Below are 21,298 nucleotides of genomic sequence, written 5' to 3'. Positions count from 1 at the left end.
CTCTCGTGACCCCCCTCCCCGCCAGCCTGCTCCTCGTCAGAAGAGGGGACGGTCGCCGTGACTGAGCGCCCCTTCGTCAGGTCTGATGGGCGTGGCGTCGCTTACGTTGGGGCCATTCGTGGTGTGCTGCACTGCGTGGCGGCGTGCGCTGCGTGGTGCGCGCTGCGTGCCGGGGCGGAAGCGGCAGCAAGCCCCCAGCTGTGACTGTAAATCGAGCCGCGTGGTGATATCATACCAAAAAAATAAGCCACTGAAAGAACCCAGGCTTGGTTATTTTTTTCACATAGGAACATTCAACAGAAGCGACGGTGAGCTCCTCGGGTTAGGTCTGCCGTCCGTTGGTGTCGGCAGCTGCAACAAATATTCTCCTGAATTGTTACAAAGGAGATTGTGAATAAACAAGGCCTGATTAATTATTCTTGCGACCGTGAAGGGTCGTTAGCCCCTGCTTCTTTGGACAGGTCTCAATGTTGCGTTTTATAAGAGGCGTCCAGAGCAAATCTCAGAGCAGAATGATATATAGGGTTGAGCTTAATGAACGATGTATTGGGAGGCACAATGATAAATAATATCGCAGTAATCAAATTAAGACATTACGGTAACCCTTACCAACTCTAAATGGAGTGTAGCTGGGAAACAATGTTTGTGTCTAAAGAGAGACAGTTTTTTATTTTTTCAGTCTTCCCAGCGTGGTCATTGGATTATTAAAAACAACATTTAGGGAGTCTGTATATTTTTCATGGAAGGCTGATTGTTTGGGATGTAACAGCTTATTTTCTGAAAGTTAACCAATTTGCGTATTTAGTAAATGTTCAGGTAGTTTTAACAATGGTGATAATATCGTAGTCTATTTTGGATTCATACAGCGCCCTTTCCAGGCCACTTTACAACGTGAGCTGACGGCAGTTAGTAAGGACGGTGACTGAATGGGAACGGAGCCGATGTCCGGGGTAGCAAAGGTGGAACAAAGTGGAAGTGTAATGGCGAGTGAGGGTGTCCGATCGGTGCCGCAGCGTGGACGAGCGAGGTGCGGGGCACGTGCGTGAAGCGGTGACACGTGCGTGGGTGAGAGGAGGCGAAGGGTGATCGTGGCAGAGGTCTGGCGGCAGGATAGTTGAGCTTTTCGATTTAAAGCTTTCGTGACTGCAAGGATTCATCTTCTTTGGTTCTTTCGGTAAAGTCACCACCACCACCACGTAGAATGAGAATAAAATAATAAATTGATAAAATAAAATAACGCGATAATATTCTCACGACGTTTCGGCCACAACACAAGCTTCCCAGTGTGGTCATTGTCCTCCAGACAGTCTTGTCCCTTCACCTGATGAAGGCCGCTTGTGTTGTGGCCGAAACGTCGTGAGAATATTATTGTGTTATTGTATTTTATACATTTATTATTTTATTCTCATTCTACGTGGTGACTTTACCGAGAGAACCAAAGAAGATAGTTGAGCTTATGGAGGTGCACAGCGTAGGGCTGGGGAGGGAATGTGGTCTGGTGCACATAGAAAGTCACGTGGAAGCCGGGTCAGGAATTGGAGTTGGAGGAGGAGGGAGGAGGGAGGAGGAGGAGGATTGCAAGTGGGTTTGAGGTTCGGGTGGAGGCACCGGTGTAGGGGTGGAGGCAGCGGAAGAGAGGAAGCAGTCGAGAAGAGGAGGGACGTGAGGGCCGCGTGAAAGGTGTCAAGTGAGAGTCCCGTGGTGGAGGAGTTTCTTCTGCGCTGCAACTGGGCTAGAAGGGGGAAAGAAGAGAAGCAAGGAGGTGAAGGAAGGGCGAGGAAACGGAAATATTCACATCGAAGGGACACATTTAAAGAAATATTGGCCGATTTTAATGTTGAGGATAATTTGTAGGCGCTCTTTTGCGAAGGTGGCGAACAAATTCAGTTGTTCATTCAACAGGGTAACTGAGGCTTCTGCAATGGACAAATTAAATATACGGGTTAGGGGCCTGAAAATGAAGTCACCCACAGCGATTAAAGCAAAAGGCAGGTAATTTATCAGCTCCAGAACTATTTATTCTTGGTTCTTTCGGTAAAGTCACATTGAAGGGAAACAATAAAATAATAAAATATATATAAAACAATAAAAATTCTCACGACGTTTCGACCGCAACACAAGCAGTCATCATCAGGTGTGAAAACCACAGCAATAAAATTTGAAAAAAAAAAACACTTTCCTAAAAGTCATATTTATTAAGTGCGCCACCACCGAACAGATTTTATCCATCCTACAAGTATCGTCGCCCAATGTAAACATTGAGTCTTCATGTTGTTCTTCATAGGAGATATGGAACTGCATCCTGGTCCTGACTCACTACTACAAATGTTCTTGCCGTTGATTGTGTTGCAGTCGAAACGTCGTGATAATTTTATTGTTTTATATATATTGTATTATTTTATTGTTTCCCTTCAACGTGGTGACTTTACCGAAAGAACCAAGAATATGAATCACTGCAGTCACTGCAGCTTTACATCAAAGCTCCAGAACTGTTGAAGGAATGGAGCTCTGTAATGGTCTGAAAATGAGCCGCATCGAATTGATTGTTGATGGTTATGAACGCTTTGTTTTGGATCTGTTGAGCCCACGGGAGATGGTTACTTGCTACTGCAACGTATTATCTCCACACATATAAAAGGCAAAGTTGTGATTGTGTGTGTCTGTTCAAAATGTTTAGCGTACTTCCAGACATGCAACAAACTTTACATTTGCCATGTGGGTACTTTCCAGACTGTACACCGTGCAACAATTATAAAAATACACTTTTTTTTTTAGGCGGGGGGGGGAGCTCAAAAATGCATTTAATTTTTGCAAGGCAAGTGAGCTGTGACGTCAAATCTGTCACGTGACCCGCGCACGTGGAAGGGTCACGCATTGCTGCGTAGTGGTTAGCGCGCTGTCTGTGTGTGTGTGTCTGTGTGTGTGGGGAGCGGTAGTGTAGCGGTTAGCGCGCTGCGCTATGAACCTGGCGACCCGGGTTCGATTCCCGCTCACGGCCAACGCCAGTGACGATTATCTGAACCGTTCCCGGGACTCCCCTAGGTTGACTCAGCCTCAAATGAGTACCTGGTGCGGTGTGTAAACATTGCCACTAGGGAGACAAAGGCGGTCGGGCGTGGTGCTGGCCACCCACCCCCTCGTGTACCGTTCCGGCCTTCATAGGTACTCGCTAACAGCACTTGCCCCTACAGTCTGTTAAGGCTATATGGGGGATCTTTGTTTCTTTGTTATGTGTCTGTGGAGGAGTTGGAGGAGTTGGAGACGCTGCTGCTGAGATTGGAGCGTGCCACTAAGAGGTGGGGCCTTACCATCAGCCCCACCAAAACTAAGCACCTGCCTGGGTATTTTGTACCATCGGACACTCCACCCCCACAACTCCCAATCGGTGATGGGGCAGTTGTGGAGAGAGTGGAGAGTTTCCCATACCAGGGTAGTGTGCTTATGACTGGCTCCAGTTTAACAGCAGAGGTCTCACTCCGAATCAGTCGAGCGGCAATATCTTTTCATCGGTTGCGTAACGCAGTGTGGAAGCTACCTGGTCTGTCACTCCGCACTAAGCTTCAGGTCTTCTCGGCCACGGTCATTCCCTCCCTTCTCTACGCTTGCGAAACGTGGACCCCCCTAATGGAACATCTTCGCCGGTTAGAAACATTTAGGCTGGCCTGCCTACGATCCATCCTGGGTTTAACCAGACTGGATTATGTGAGGAGCCCACAAATCCTTGAAAGATCTGGGCAAGGTCCCATCGGTGAGCTCCTCCGGCGGGCAAGGCTGCGATGGCTGGGTCATGTAGCCCGCATGCCCAGCCAACGCATGCCGAAACAGCTTTTGTTCGGCCGGATTGAGGGGGCTAAGCGGGCGCGGCACGGGCTAGAGAAGAGATGGAGTGATGTGGTACAGGAGGACGTGGAGCTGAGTGGACTTGCCGATGACTGGTACCAGCGGTGTCAAGATCGGCCTCTGTGGAGGAGGCTCGTGAAGGATGCTACTGGGCAGTTGGAGGCAGTCGCCCTCCAACAACAACGGAGGGCGGAGGAGCGACGCTCAGAACAACGAGCGGAGCGCCGGGTGGCTAAAGCACAGCAGGTTGGCACAGTAGGGGGCACAGGTGGTGCATCAGCCAGTCATCTCAGTCAGTCGACCCATGGCACCTGGGTCTGCCCCGTGACCTCCTGCCAGCGGGCGTTCGACACTTCACGTGGCCTCAGGGTGCACACAGCCTGGCACAAGCGTCGTGGTGACATCACCGCCACTTAGTGGCGAATGGCGGTTGTTGTTGTCTGTGTGTGTGTGTCTGTGTGCGCATGTGTGTATGTGTGTCTGTGTGTGTGTCTGTGTGTGTGTGAGTGTGTGTGTGTATGTAGTGGTTAGCGCTACGCCGCGCTACGAACCCGGCGACCCGAGTTCGATTCCCGCTCCCGGCCACCACCGGTGACGATTATTTCAATCGCTCCTGGGCCTCCCCTAGGTCGGCTCGGCCTCAAACGAGTAACTGGTGTGGTGTGTGAGCATCGCCACTGGGGAGACAAAGGAGGCCGGGCGTGGTGGATACAAGTCCCGGGCTAAGCTGGGCAGTAACAGCTAGTCATCAATTATTTCGGTAAAGTCACCACGTAGAAGGGAAGCAATAAAATAATAAAAAAATAAAAAATATTTTTTATATATAAAAATATAAAAATAAAATTGTATTGTTTTATATTTGTATTATTTTATTGCTTCCCTTCTACGTGGTGACTTTACCGAAAGAATCAAGAATATAGTCTATAGGCTCTACATAGCCTCAGTAGATACTATCTATATACTATATACTATCTATATACATAGCCTCTAGAGAGGCTAAGTAAATAGATAGTATCGACTGCAGGTCGACATTAAATGTCGATGCTGTGTGTGTGTCGATGCTAGCGAGCACCGCTGATGACAGTCTACACAGCGACATGCGAACTGGCTGCGTGACGATGTTAACGAGGCAACGCTCGTTGACAGCACTTGCCCCAACAGCCTGTGCAGGCTATACAGGGACCTTTGCCTTTGTATTTGCTTGTATGTGTGTGAGAGCGGAGCGGTGGCGCAGCGGTTAGCGCCGCGCTACGAACACGTCTACACGGGTTCGTTTCCCGCTCACGGCCAACACCACCGCTGACGATTCTCTGAACCGGTCATGGGCCTCCCCTAGGTCGACTCAGCCTCAAATGAGTACCTGGTGCGGTGTGTAAACATCGCCACTAGGGAGACAAAGGCGGCCGGGCGTGGTGCTGGCCACCCACCCCCTCGTGTACCGTTCCGGCCTTCGTAGGTGCTGCTCGCTATCAGCACTTGCCCCAGCAGTCTGTTAAAGCTACACGGGGGATCTTTGTCTTATTGCCTCGTGCCATTGTAACGGAGTGTGTCAGACTTTCACCCGCGGATCCAATGTACTCACTTTTTGTTTGGGGGGTCTAATTAAATCGCTCCACGTCACCCACAGAATTTGTAATTCGCAAAACGGACGTGATTGTGGAACACACACGTGTCGCCCGTCACGTGTCAGCAAAGCTCTTCACAACTCGGGCAGCTTTGTCAGAAAACTAAACACTCAACAACATTTGTCAAGTGGCCCTGCCCTGGGACGAGAACACACACGCGGTTAAAATATAGATGCGTCTAAACATGTAATAGGCAACGTTTCGTCCACGTGCTACGATGAAGGGTCACTGCCCGAAACGTCGCCTTTCATACATGTTATTGCTATTGCAAGGCCACCGTGCTGTTCACTAATGATTTGCGTGTCTTTGGTTATCACAGTCGCGTGCCATTTGGCAACGATAGACATTTTGCCCCTGACAATTAATTACAACAATAACAAAAACGCGGCTTGATCACAAGGCGCTACAAATTGCGGCGGGCTGCTCTACGAATAATTAGGCAACGTGACTGCAATTCGTGATCTGACTTGACAGGAACGCGTTAACTCCGCCACGTAATGTAATCACACGGCGCGTTCGGGGACTCCGTGAGAGAAAACAAACATAAATCCCGTGCCGAAGGAAATCTCTTGCCAAAACGGTGTACAGTAGAGTACAGTCATCGTTACGTTACTTTAGATATATAGAGTCTCACACACTTACCGGCTTCAAGAGGTAACACAAACTCAACACATTCGCAAATAACGCAGTTGCATTTTAGGCGTTTTCAGCACAGCGAGAGGGCCCATCACGCCACCTGGTGGCATCATGGCGAGAGGGCACATCACGCCACCTGGTGGCATCACGGCGAGAGGGCCCATCACGCCGCCAAGTGGCATCACGGCACGAACACCCTGGTGCACGTCTCCTGCTCCATGCGAACTTTGCACGACGTCGGGGCCTGCAAACGCCCGACCAGATCTTCCACACGCACAGACAAAGATCCCCCACCGTGTAGCCTCAACGGGCCGTAGGGGCGAGTGCCGTTAGCGAGCAGCAGCACCTACGAAGGCCGGCACTGTGGCACACGAGCGGGTGGGTGTCCAGCACCGCGCCCGGCCGCCGCGCCGGGTGCTCGTTTGAGGCCGAGTCGACCTAGGGGAGGCCCGGGACCGGTCCGGATAATCGTCACCGGTGCTTTTGCCCGCGAGCGGGAATCGAACCCGCGTCGCCGGGTTCGTAGCGCGGCGTAGCACCGACCGCTGCACCGCCGCTCCCCACAACACACAAACATGTACACACGTACACACACATGTACACACACTCACAGACACACGCACACACGTACACAGACACACACACGTACACACTCACACGTACACACACGCACACGTACACAGACACACACTCACACGTATACAAACACACTCACGTACACACACACACGCACATACACACGTACACACGTACACACTCTCTCTTCATGTGGTCGCGTGGATTTTTCCCTCCGGGTTGGTAGCGGCGGCGTAGCGCCGACCGCTGCACCGCCGCTCCAAACACCGACGCGATCGCGTTGACAAACCTCGCCTGGTCTACGGGAGGTCGTGGGTTCAACAACCCCTAACCCTCGTGACACTTGCGGCTCCTCCAGGTTTTCCTCTTCGCATTTAGATTCAACGTCGCGATATCGGGGAGCAATTGGGGCCGCGGTGGGTGTCCACGCGGCAATGATGAGCGGTCGCGGTCTGAGCTTGGCTGCGTTTCACTCCAGCGCTGTCCTCGTGACAGTACGGTCCCTTCACCTGATGAAGGCTGCTTGTGTTGTGGCCGAAACGTCGTGATTTTTGTTTTATTTTTTTAACCTACGTGACTTTACCGAATAGAACCAAAGAGTGTGGATCCTTGCAGTCACAAAAGCTTCAAATCTAGGTTTACCAGATACCCAACCGATACCAGCGGCTGGACAAATGGCTACACCCGCACGTTTGGCCACGTACGGCGCGTAAGAAGTTCACCGTACAAAGCCACTCGCAACAGAGACGAATAAATTAGCAAGGGGGCCCTTGAAAGTGCGCGGCCCGTAGCTGCACACGTAGCAGCTACTTTTGCTACTCCGGCACCTCACCGCGCTCGTTCGCCGCTGCGTCCGTCTCGATGGCAAAGCCTAAACGGAAAAAAATGTAAACGAGCATCTCTTCGACTCGATTCGAAGCTTTCGTGACTGCAGGAATTATTACTCTTTGGTGTTTTCGGTAAAGTCACGTATAAATGAGAAATAATAAAATGACATAATAGCGTACGACGTTTCGGTTGCAACACAAGCAGCCATCATCAGGTACAGAAGAGCTACATTTACGAGAGAGGGGAGACACATAACCTCAGATGCATACACAGACACCCAAGTAGGGGGAACTAATACAGATACAACAGGGGACACAGAGAGAGAATCACACCAAACAGGGTTTAGCAAAATTTGGAAACCATGTAAAGCAACACAGACGGTCGGTCAAAACACAATTAACGCATAGTCTGGTTGATTACGCTATTTCAAAGATTGCTAAATTGCAAGTTAAGTATGAAATTTTAAAATACAGACCGCACACACACACATAGACATCCAAGCAAAGCGAACCAGCACAGAGTGAAGTCGCCTTAAATAGGCAGAGAAGGTAAGGTTAAAATGCGTGCGTAGCACATCACCACCGTCGTCAACATCATCATCACGCAGAGCGGACACAATGGCGAATGATACGGGCAGCGATCCACCGCATTAAAACAATCACAACATTTTTGCCCATCATCATCATCATCACTGTGGCTAAATGTTAACTACCTCGCCTGGTACGCAGGAGGTCGTGAGTCCATCCCGACCCTGACGCCTGCTGCTGTATATTTTGGAGTTTGCGTCTTTCTCTCTCATCATCACCACGGGGGCTAGGGGATGTTAACTACCTCGCCTGGTATACAGGAGGTCGTGGAATCGATCCTGACCCTGACATCTGCTGTATATTTGTAGTTTGCGTCTCTCTCATCATCAGTGTGGCTAGGTGATGTTAACCCCTCACCTGGTATACATAATTTTGTCGGATTGATACTGACACCCGCTGTATTTTTGGAATTTGTGTTTCTCTCATCATCACCACGGTGGCTAGGAGATGTTAACTCCCTCACCTGGTATACAGGAAGTCGTGGGTTCGATCCCGACCCTGACGCCCGCTGCTGTATATTTGGGGTATGCGTGTTCTCCCCCTGGTTCTGTTGATATTTCTCCGCGTCCTCAGATTTTCCCCTCCACGTTTGAAGTCAACGTTTGCGCGTTTACAGTATCTGGCCGCTGCTTTACGTTCCCACGTGATGATAACAACGATAAGCCACTAAGTTGAGCTGTCATTTGTGACGGCCAGGGTCGTTTCTAAAAAACGATCTAAACAGCAGCTCAGTGTGGCCTTACACCTGGTGAAATGAAACACATTGCTTCATGTGTTTAGTTTACTGTGTGAGGCCTTACACCGTTAGTGAAGACCTCGTTTTCAAGACAAATCACTTGATGTTCCTGGTACGAGTGAGCATAGTGGTGTGTGGGGGGGAATGGTAAATGTTTTATAGCAATTACTGCGATGAATAATCCATTAAAAAGAACGTTGTTGAATTACCTTTGATGACGAGACGATGGAGGTGGTTTTAGTGATGGCTGGGCCACGCAGTCCACATGCCCAGACAACGCATGCCCAGACACCGCATGCCCAGACACCGCTTGCCCAGACACCGCATACCCAGACACCGCATGCCCAGACACCGCATGCCCAGACACCGCATGCCTAAACAGCTTTTGTTCGGCCGGATCGAGGGGGCTAAACGGGCGTGGCTCGTGCTAGAGAAGAGATGGAGTGATGTGGTACAGGAGGACGTGGAGCTGAGTGGACTTGCCGATGACTGGTACCAGTGGTGTCAAGATCGGCCTCTGTGGAGGAGGCTCGTGAAGGATGCTACTGGGCAGTTGGAGGTAGTCGCCCTCCAACAACAACGGAGGGCGGAGGAGCGACGCTCACAACAACGAGCGGAGTGCCGGGTGGCTAAAGCACAGCAGGTTGGCACAGTAGGGGGCACAGGTGGTGCATCAGCCAGTCATCTCAGTCGACCCGTGGCACCTGCTGGGTCTGTCTGGTGACCTCCTGCCAGCGGGCGTTCGACACTTCACGTGGCCTCAAGGTGCACCTAGCCTAGCACAAGCGTCGCGGTGACGTCACCGCCAATTAGTGGCGAATGGCGGTCGTCGTCGTCGTCGTTATTGGCGAGGATTTGAGGAGGACGACCCTTCAGGAGATGCGGGCGTTTGACAATAACGCACGACCATCGTCGTTTAAGCACTCATAGAGACCCATAGACCACTACTCATAGAGACCCATAGACCACTACTCATAGAGATCCATAGACCACTACTCATAGAGACACATAGACCACTACTATTGGCGAGGATTTGAGGAGGACGACCCTTCAGGAGACAATAACGCACGGCCGTCGTCGTTTCAGCACTCCGGGCGGCGCTTTTTAGACGGACCTCACGTGGGACTCGCCTCGACCCAAGCCGCAGGAACGAGCGCACCGCAGGAAGTTCGCGCGAAGGAAACCCGGCCGTCGCCTCGCGAAGCTCGTAATCGCACGCGAAAGGTCATACTCGGATTGTAAAACGCCGCGGCTTGGCTCTCCGACACACACCACCGGCTAGGTCTTCTTTGGTTCTTTCGGTAAAGTCACCACCACGTAGAATGAGAATAAAATAATAAATCGACAAAATAAAACAACGCGATAAATCCTCACCGGCTGGCGCCGCACTCGTGCAGTAACATCGCGCCGCGTGCTGGCAGGGCGGAGGAACCGGGGCGAGGGTCACGGCAAGACCTCGCGCGGAAGCCCCTGGAACCCTCCGGTAGGCTCGGGAAGGCGAGGCGCAGGCCGGGGGCCGAGTCGAACCGCGCTGAGAGCTCCGGGCTGCCGGTTCCGGGAGTGGACAAGTCTCCTTGTCTCGTCTCCTCGTCTCGTCCTCGCCGCCTTCGCCCGATTATCGCGCGGTCGACCGCCGTGGGCGCGGCGCGGAGAGGGCCGTGTCCGGGACGAGGCGTGCGGCAGCGGAGAGAGAGAGGGGGGGGGCCCCCAGCGGTGGCGTGAGCTCGGCAACAACAACAACAACAACGACGACAACGACGACGACGAAGACTAAAGAGGGCGGAGCGGGCGCCTCCTGCGACCGCCTCGTCTCCGGCCTGACCGCGCCGCGTGGTGCGACGCCGCGTGGTGCGACGCCGCGTGGTGCGACGCCGCGTGGTGCGACGCCGCGTGGTGCGACGCCGCGTGGTGCGACGCCGCGTGGTGCGACGCCGCGTGGTGCGACGCCGCGTGGCTTCGTTGACGCGTGAACGCGACGACGGTTTGTTGCGTGCGCGGACTGACGCGCAGGCGGGCGGAAAAAACATTTTACTTTTAGAGGCGAGGTGAAGACGCGACATGAAGGGCCGCGGCCCGGACGTTAACACGGGACGTCAACAACAACTTGCAATGCATCGCCACGGAGTTTGTACAAAGAAATCGCCGTATTTATAAGTTTTTTTAGACGCGGCCTTCGATGATTTTTAGACGCGACAGGGACGATGCGGAACGCACCACGGACACACGGGGGGGGGTTAACGACGTTTGTACGCTGCCCTTCGTGACGCGGAGAGAGCGGTAGGGATCGTGGGTCATGGCAGGAACCGGGGGGGTGGTGGGGGTAAGCGACTTGGAAGTTCATATTCTTAGCTCTTTCGGTAAAGTCACGTTGAAGGGAAACAATAAAATAATAAAATGTATATAAAACAATAAAAATTATCACGACGTTTCGACCATAACACAAACGGTCGTCATCAGGTGTGTCGGTTTGAAGGCCGGAACGGTACACGAGGGGGTGTGTGGCCAGCACCACGCCCGACCGCCTTTGTCTCCCTAGTGGCGATGTTTACACACCGCACCAGGTACTCATTTGAGGCTGAGTCGACCTAGGGGAGGCCCGGGACCGGTTCAGATAATCGTCACTGGTGTTGGCCGTGAGCAGGAGCAGCGTAGCGCTAACCACTACACTATCGCTCCCCACACACACGCCTGCACACACACAAACACACCAGTACACACACACACACCAATACACACACACGCCTGCACACACACACACCAGTACACACACACACACCAGTACACACACACCAGTACACACACACCAGTACACACACACCAGTACACACACCAGTACACACACACACCAGTACACACACACCAGTACACACACACACCAGTACACACACACACACCAGTTCACACACACACCAGTACACACACGCCTGCGCACACACACACACCAGTACACACACACACACCAGTACACACACACCAGTACACACACACACCAGTACACACACACACCAGTACACACACCAGTACACACAAACACCAGTACACACACACACACCTGTACACACACACACACCAGTTCACACACACACCAGTACACACACGCCTGTGCACACACACACACCAGTACACACACACACCAGTACACACACACCAGCACACACACACACCAGTACACACTCACACCAGTACACACACACTAGTACACACACACACCAGTACACACACACACATCAGTACACATACACACACCAGTACCACACACACACCAGTACACACACACACCTGTACACACACACACCAGTACACACACACCTGTACACACACACACACCAGTACACACACACACCTGTACACACACACACCTGTACACACACACACCTGATGATGACCGTTTGTGTTATGGTCGAAACGTGAGAATTTTTATTGTTTTATATATATTTAATTATTTTATTGTTTCCCTTCAACGTGACTTTACCGAAAGAGCTAAGAATATGAATGACTGCAGTCACGAAAGCTTTAAATAAAAATTTAACTTGGAAGTTGACAAGTAGGAAGGAGAGCGATCTGTGTGTGTGTGCGCGTGTGTGCGTGTGTGCATGTGTGTGTGCGCGTGTGACACTTCACGTGGCCTCAAGGTGCACCTAGCCTGGCACAAGCGTCGTGGTGACGTCACCGCCACTTAGTGGCGAATGGCGGTTGTTGTTGCTGACAAAAACAACTCCCTACCTCCACGTGGTGCCGGACGGGCAACGTTGTCGTGGACAGTGCTGTGGGGTGGAGGGCCAATTCCAATCGGCCTCTTCTCTCAGGGCATTTGCGACCACCATAGCGGTTAATTAATTGAAGGTGGAGGGGCTGGTAACCCCTCCACCTTCAATTACTTAATTGAAGGTGGAGGGGTTACCCACTCACCCACCCACTCACCCAGACACTCACACATCCACCCACTCACCCAGTCGCCCACCCACTCACCCAGACACTCACCACCCACTCACTCACCCGCCCACACACATCCACCCACTCACCCAGTCGCCCACACACCCAGCCACTCACAACAATCGCCACTAATTGGCAGTGACGTCACCACGACGCATGTGCCAGGCTCACGTGGTTAGCAGTAATTAATTAATTAAGCCCCTCTCCACCTTCAATTAATTAACCCCTCCACCTTCAATTGATTACCACTAACCACGTGACCCTGGCACAAGCGTGGTGGTGACGTCACCGCCAATTAGTGGCGATTGTTGTGAGTGAGTAGCTGGGTGAGTGGCTGGGTGAGCGAGCAGGTGAGTGAGTGGGTGAGTGAGTGGGTGAGCGTGTGGGCAACTGGGTGAGTGGTTGGGTGAGTGGGTGGTGAGTGTGTGAGCGACTGGGTGAGTGAGTGTGTGGGTGAGTGGGTGAGTGAGTGAGTGTGTGAGGTGAGTGTGTGAGCGACTGGGTGAGCGACTAGGTGAGTGTGTGGGTAGATGAGTGGGTGGGTGACTGTGTGAGTGAGTGAGCAACTGGGTGAGCAACTGGGTGAGTGAGTGTGTGAGGTGAGTGTGTGGGCGACTGGGTGAGTGGGTGGGTGAGTGGGTGGTGAGTGTGTGAGCGACTGGGTGAGTGAGTGTGTGGGTGAGTGGGTGAGTGAGTGAGTGTGTGAGGTGAGTGTGTGAGCGACTGGGTGAGCGACTAGGTGAGTGTGTGGGTGGATGAGTGGGTGGGTTACTGTGTGAGTGAGTGAGCAACTGGGTGAGCAACTGGGTGAGTGAGTGGGTGTGTGAGTGTGTGTGCGACTGGGTGAGTGAGTGGGTGTGTGAGTGTGTGAGCGAATGGGTGAGTGTGTGAGTGAGGGAGCGACCGGGTGAGTGTGTGGGTGGGTGAGTGTGTAGATGAGTATGTGAGCGACTGGACGAGTGAGTGTATGAGTGGTTGGGTGAGTGTGTGGGTGGGTGAGTGGCTGAGTGAGTGGGTGAGCCAGCAGGTGAGTGATTGGGTGAGTGTCTGAGTGAGTGGGTGAGTAAATGGTTGGGTGAATGTGTGAGCGACTCGGTGAGTGAGTGGATGAGTGAGGAGGGGCACTGCGAGGTGGGGGGTGTACAGGGGGTGAGAGGTAATGATTATTATACAAGGCGGTCCAAAAGTCAGGACACAGTTTTTTGGGTTTCTCTTTAAGTTCATTGTGATTTTTCGAGTTTATAAAGTTTAACACGTAGGCTTTCGCGACCAATATTATTCATAATAAAGGTTTTTGGGTTAGATCGCGTTATTTATAAATGTGTCGTAACCCTCCACCACCCGACACGGCCAATCAGCAAAAAAAGTGTCACGTTGACAAAAGACAAATAGTTCACTACTTTAGCCCACCGGTGTGTTAAAGAGTGAATCCACAACATTTACAGTTTGAGTAGTGTGACGTTTCGCTGGTAATTACATCCAGCATCATCGGGCAATTCGCCAGAATGGTAAAGCCCTCTCCACTTGCTCCCGGTCTTAAATAGAGCAGCAGCAGGGTGACGTCATCATTTAACTCCTATCAGGTGCAGTGATTTGAGGCGGAGGGGGGGGTATTGTAATTATATAATCGAATATTAATCAGTCAATGGTTATGATTAGTAATGAGTTGTAGATTAGTAATTAGTTGTAATGTGTTAGTGATTATATGCTATGTTAGTAATCCGTTAATTAGTATGTGTTTCCCCTATAAGGAATTGTAATATGTATTATTTAATAATACGCTTCCAGGCCGCACTAAGCCTGTAGCTGTTAGAGCGATTAAAGTTATTTTTATTCCTCTCAATTTCAATGGATTCTCTAATTAGTCTTTGCCAGTAATAATTAGTTTTACACAACACTTCAACGTTATCAAAATGAATTGAGTGTCCTTGTTGACAAGCATGTTCTGCCACTGCCGACAGTTGTGTTTGAGATAATTTAATATTTCTCTGATGTTCTTTTAGTCTTACGCTGATGTTACGTCCCGTCTGTCCAATATAGCATCTGCTACATAAACAATCCGATATACACCTTCTGTTGATAATTTAGGTAATGCGTCTTTAGTGCAAGATACTAGTTTTTGAATTTTGTGTACTGTACCAAATCTTACTGTAATGTTTTGCTTTTGCAAAACACGGGCTAATTTGTCAGTTACTCCTGAGATATATGGAATTTTTATTGTTTTAACAATCTGATCGCTTTCAGCAGTATTGCTTTGCGATCGTGATTTGGCATTCAGTGCTCTGTTGATTTGAGCATTATTGTAGCCATTCTGTCGTAGTGCGTCTTTAACATGTTTGATCTCTCTCACTAGACTCTCACCATCTGACACTGTTTTAGCCCGATGTATGAGCGTCTTGATAAGAGAGGATTTCTGAGCTGGATGATGATGTGAATCTGCATTCAGATAGGCATCAATGTGTGTTTGCTTTCTGTCAACGCTGTGTGTTATTTTACCGTTTAGGCCATGTCCAAGCAAGATATCTAGGAATGGGAGTGTGTTATTCACCTCCATTGCCATGGTGAACTGGATGGCCGGGTTTTGTGCATTGAGATGACTTAGAAAATCATTAAGCGTATCTTTACCATGTGGCCAGACAACCAAAGTGTCATCCACATATCTAAACCAAAAAGATGGTTTTAATGTGAATTATTTGTCTTTTGTCAACGTGACACTTTTTTTTGCTGATTGGCCGTGTCGGGTGGTGGAGGGTTACGACACATTTATAAATAACGCGATCTAACCCAAAAACCTTTATTATGAGTTTATATAGGTAGCTCTGCTTAAACGCGTCTCTCTCTCTCTCTCTCCATCCATCTCTGTCTCCACTCTCTCCCTCTCTTCCTATCCCCTGTAGGTTCGGGCCCGAGCGAGTTCCTGCCGGGGATTTGGCTCTTCAGGGGTTGATTCCCCCCGTGGCTTTGTCAGCACGAGGCGACCGCGCAGAGCGTCAAGGGCTCCACCGGGCCCCAAGCCGCTGCCCCAGCACCACCGTAGTAGCCAAACCACCGGTGCTCGGCATGGCCTATATGAAGGTCTTGCTGGACCTCATGTTGCGCACGGGGTACAACATCGTCCGGGAGAACGGACAGAGGAGGTTCGGACCGCCGCCCGACTGGCGGGGGCCCCCTCCCGCCCGTGGCTGCGAGGTGTTTCTGGGGAGGATCCCGCGCGACCTCTACGAGGATGAGCTGGTGCCCGTGCTGGAGACGGTGGGGAAGCTCTACCAGCTCCACCTCATGATGGATTATAGCGGAGAGAACCGCGGCTACGCGTTCGCTACCTACGCGACGCTCGCCCAAGCCACGGATGCCGTCAAGAAACTCGACAAGGTAGAGATCCGTCCCGGACGCCGCATTGCAGTCTGCATCAGCGTGGACAATCGCCGCCTCTTCATTGGGGGGCTGCCAAAAGACAAGAAGCGAGCGGAGGTGATGATGGCGATGAGCGGTGCCACGGAGGGCGTGGTGGACGTCAAGATGAGCGTCTGTTGCTGGGACAAAACCCTCAACCGAGGCTACGCGTTCGTCGAGTACGGGAGCCATCGCGCGGCCGCCATGGCCCGGAAGAAGCTCCTTCGAATCGCCTTCCGGCCGTGGGGCCAGACCGTCAAGGTGGACTGGGCCATCCCGGAACGGGTGGCCGCGGCCGCGGCGGCAGCGGCGACAACGGAAGACGAGGAGGAGACGGAGGCGGTGGTGCCAGACCTGCTGCAGCCGGAGTGCACGGCCACCGGCAAGGCCGCGCACAGCCTGTTTGGGTGCTGGGGGGCACGCACGTGGCTGTGGTGGGTACCTCTCCACCTGCGGCCCATGCCCGTGGCTCTCGAGGCGCTGCCAGAGGCGGCCGTGCTGTCGTGGCAGGCGCGGCTGTGGATGCTGTACCGGACCGCCGGCGTCAGCTACCCGACCTTCGAGCTGCACGCTCACTCGGAGCCCGGGATGCCCGCGGGCCTCCTCTATAAGGTGTCGATTCCCGGGGTGGGAGAAGGCGCCGGCATCTTCCCCGCATTTCTGAGCTCCAGCGAGGAGGGAGCACGGGAGGTGGCGTGTCAGCTCGCCTACAACATCCTCAGCGATGCGAATCCTCTGAGAATGCGCCCAGCCCCCGCCGCGACACCGCCTCCCAGCCGCCTCTCTCAGGACCTCTCGGCATAACCCGGCTCCTTCCCCATGACCCAGCAGGTGGTCGCCACGTGCTGTACCTGCACCAAAAGCGACATGTACCCGTAGCGACATGCGTCCATTGCAGCGGCGTTCGTCAGACCGCTGACGATGTTCTACCCACGAGCCCTCACTTAGCGTTCGCTCTGAACCTCACGTCCGTTGCGGCGTTCAAACTGCAAATTACCCGGCCGCTCACTCTCCACGTTCCCGCACGCTCTCCACTCAGCCATCCACCCCCTTTCCTTTTTCCCTCGTGGGGGGGGGGGGGGGGGACCACCCCTGACTTCATTTGACTCGTCGCCCCGTACGCGTCCTCATTCGCTCCTTCTCACCGGACCACGCGCCGCTACCTCGCTCGCTGCGCACGTCTCACCAAATGACTCCACGTTACGTCTCGTCACTGTGCCGGCTCTTCTTGGCCACGATTCCGGCTGGCGGCGTGACGGCGATGGAGAGAGATGCCGGCGAACGGCGACACGCCAGGACCCGGGACCCCACGCACGAGGCCCGAGCTCCGGGTCCGCTCCCCCTTATATCCCCCCAGGCGTGGCTAGGCCCCGCCTCCTGCCACGCCCTCTCGTGGAACCTTCCAGCAGGTTACACGAGAGGGCGTGGCCAGAGGCGTGGCTAGGCCCCGCCTCCGGCCACGCCCTCTCGTGGAACCTTCGAGCAGGATACTGGAGTAACTCGGCTAGCCCCACCTGTTGCCTTTGCCCCAGATACGCCTCCTTCCCTGATTGGTTGTTACCTCTGTGGCCGTACCCGTGAAGCCCTTGCCAGGCCAGCGGGTGTCACCCTGTCATGTCAGCAGGTGTCACCCTGTCATGTCAGCAGGTGTCACCCTGTGATGTCAGCAGGTGTCACCTTGTCATGTCAGCAGGTGTCACCCTGTCATGTCAGCAGGTGTCACCCTGTCATGTCAGCAGGTGTCACCTTGTGATGTCAGCAGGTGTCACCTTGTCATGTCAGCAGGTGTCACCCTGTGATGTCAGCAGGTGTCACCCTGTCATTGCACTTTAATGTAAACCGACAACAGAATCCTTGAAGAAAAAAACTCATTCAGGTGTTTGACATGTCAACGCCATTTCGTTTTTGAAAATGCACGGGAGAAAAATATATTTTGTTCACGTCGCATTCTGATGTCAGAACATTTGATTGTTGATCAAATTGAAAAAAACCCTTGAACAACTTTGCTGCACACGGAGATGTCCGTGCACCGCCTCGTTTCCACGGCCTCTATCCCGGTGCCATTTCTATTTCAGTTCTGTTCCTTCGCCTGAAGAAGGCTACTTGTGTTGTGGCCGAAACGTCGTGATTTTTGTCGTTTTATTTTTTACCTACGTGGTGACTTTACCAAATAGAACCAAAGAGTACACATACAGCTGTTAAGAGTTTGATGTTTTATTGATTTTCAGTTTAGGTGTTTTTTTCCACTAATGTTTCTGTTGTTAATGTTTCAGTGGAAATAAAGTACTGAAAAGTCTCTCTCCACTCTTTCTCTCTCTCTCCACTCCCTCTCTCCACTCTCTCTCTCTCTCCACTCTCTCTCCACTCTCTCTCTCTCCACTCTCTCTTTTTTTACGATCAGAAGAAACAAGAAGATGCTCGGTGTAGTCGGCACTTTGCTCCGTTCATCATTTCGGTTTTTTTTAATGCTTTGCTTTATGTAACCCCCCTCCCCCCCCCTTTTAAATGAAAGACCCAAAATTTTTTTTCTTTTTTCTTTCCCCTTCCCTCTCTCTCTACCCCTCTCTCTGCCCCCCCTCTCTCTCTACCCCCCTCTCTGCCTCTCCTCTCTCTCTACCCCCTCTCTGCCCTCCCTCTCTCTCTGCCCGCTCTCTTCCTACTCCATTTGGCTCTCTCTCGCTCTCTCTTTTTTCTTTATAACTACGACAGGTGCTGCATCTGCACTCAGCCCTTCCCACAGTCAAACGGCCTCCGACGGGTAACTTAAATCTGCATGCAGAGCTCTCCGTCATCTGCCACCGAGCACACGGCCTCCTCCAGCGCCCACTGCTCCTTGAAGGCCGGCATGGCGTGGGTCAGCCGCACGTGGCGGAACTCCAGCCACACCCTGGCTCCGACCAGAGCGCGGAAGATGCCCAGGCTACTGGCTGGACGTTGCCCCTCCAGGGCCACCTTCCTTGCCCTGTATATGGCGAGCTTGGCGTAGCCGAAGAGCACGTTGACCAGCCCCTGAAGATGTTGTGTTCCGTCGCCCTTCGGGTATCCAAAGATGAGGACCGTCGGGGAGAAGTGGAGGCTGAACCTTAGGAGGATGTTTCTCAGGACCTTGAACAACGAGTCCAGGCTCTTGCACTCCACGTATTGATGCGCCACCGTCTCCACTTTACCGCAGAACCGGCACTCTGGGGACGTGTCGGTGAAGCGCGCCAGGGACAGGGGGACGTTGGTGGTGACGGTGCCGTGGGCGATGCTCCAGCTGAGGTCGCCGATGCGGTTGTACGTCGGTCTGCAGTAGAGTTGCCTCCAGCGAGGCCTCTCCGGAGAGACGCAGGGCAGGGCTTTCCTCCAGGCATGGTCCTTGTGGCTCTTCAGGGTGTCCTGTTGGTGGAACCGGACCATGTACGAGTAGAGCACCTTCCTCTTTACATTTGCGAAGGTCTTCTAGCCGGCACAGGTTGTGATCTGTCTTCGTTTGTCGGCATTGGCGATGCAGTGGCACGACTGAGAGCTCCGGTGGAGGGGGATCGAGGGCCTCGTCATCCCCAACGCCGATGGGGGTCGTTCTCCCCGCTGCAGCTGAGAAGGCCCCCTTGGCTTCGGCCAGGATCCGGGCAGCCACCCGGAGCGACTGCAGCCCTGTCTGCTGGTCCGAGCCACCGGCCCCGTGTTTCAGGCTCCACCAGATCTCCCATCCTGGTGAGCCGCGCATTGGCGAGGCGCCTCTCCATGCCAGGGGTGGTGGTGGTGGATGGCAGCTTTGTCTGTGGGTTCCTGAGGATCAGTTCGAAGACCAGATCCTCGGCCGATCGCGGTTGGTTCAGCCTCCTGACAGCGAGGGAGCTCCATGTCTGCAGGACGCTTCTGTAGAAGGGTGGCAGCTGTCCCAGTGGGAGGCCCTGCAGGTCCATGTAGAATAGTTGCTTGGAGCACTGCAGACCCCCCAGCCGTGACCCGGTGTCCTCCACCCGACCAGAAGAAGTCGAGGACTCGCTTCTGAAGTGCGTTGACGAGGCTCATGGGGGGGTACAGGGAGAAGAGTCGGTGCCACAGCATGGATGTCACCAGCTGGTTCACCACCAACATCTTTGTCCTGAAGGTGAGGAACTTGCACAGGCGACTCCAGGTGGCCAGCCGCTCCTTCACCTTCTCCTCCAGCTCGACCCAGTTCCTCTGCGGTGGTTCCTCCTCTGGTCCGAGGAACACTCCCAGGTGGTGCAGCGATGTTGTGCTCCAATTGATGGCTTTTGCCTTCTCGGGACACTCGGTCATGTCCCACGCTCCAACCAGCAGGTCGCTGCACTTTTGCCAGTTCATTTTTGATGAGGAGGCTTTCGAAAAGACCTCCTGGCACTCATGCAGCAGGGCGACATCAGCCAGGGAGCGCAGGATGAGGAGGACGTCGTCGGCGTATGCCGTCAGGACCAACTTGACACTTGGTTCCCCCAGCACCAGGCCGCTGAGTCTCCGCCTTATGAGATTCAGGAAAGGCTCTAATGCCAGGGCATAAAGTTGGCCCGACAATGGGCATCCCTGTCTCACTCCTCGCTCGAATTTGACCGGGGCAGTGAGGGCGCCGTTGATCTTGATCATGCACTCCGCCTTGGTGTAGAGTAGGCAGATTGTTCGGACAAAGGCATCCCCAAAACCCAAGGTCTTGAGGGTTCCCAGCAGGTACTTGTGGTCCACTCTGTCAAAAGCCTTTTCCTGGTCAAGAGCCAGAAACGTGATTGGGATGCCCAATCTCTGAGACACCGCGATGAGGTCCCTGACCAGGAAGATGCCATCGTGGATGGTTCGTCCGGGGATGGTGTAGGACTGGTCCCCGTGTACGACTTGTGCAATCACCCCTTTCAGTCACAGGGAGAGAGCCTTCGTCAATATTTTGTAGTCTGTGTTCAGGAGGGAGACCGGACGCCAGTTTTGTAGGTGCCTCAGGTCTCCGTTCTTGGGAAGCAAAGTGAGCACCCCCCTCCTCCAAGACTGAGGCATCACCCCAGTGACTGAGGCTTCCTCCAGCACCTCTCTGTAGTCCTCCCGCAGGGATGGCCAAAAAGCGGCGTAAAACTCCCCTGTTAGGCCATCTAACCCTGGGGATTTATTTGGGGCCAGTCCTCTTACAGCTGCGTCAAGGTCAGTCCTGGTGA

General features: G+C 53.0%; 1 pseudogene; it reads left to right on the top strand.

Moving 5' to 3' along the window:
- The first annotated feature begins 29 nt into the window (after positions 1 to 29).
- On the top strand, positions 30 to 18,450 carry LOC142920528 (putative RNA-binding protein 46 pseudogene; annotated as a pseudogene).
- The last annotated feature ends 2,848 nt before the right edge of the window (positions 18,451 to 21,298 follow it).

This window comes from Petromyzon marinus, unplaced genomic scaffold (assembly GCF_048934315.1).
Source record: "Petromyzon marinus isolate PM22_M1 ecotype Great Lakes invasive population unplaced genomic scaffold, UKy_Petmar_22M1.pri1.0 PM_G_Scaffold_72, whole genome shotgun sequence".
In the NCBI taxonomy this organism is placed as follows: domain Eukaryota; kingdom Metazoa; phylum Chordata; class Hyperoartia; order Petromyzontiformes; family Petromyzontidae; genus Petromyzon; species Petromyzon marinus.
Note: the sequence above shows the minus strand (reverse complement) of the source record. Positions and strands in the feature narration are given on the sequence as shown.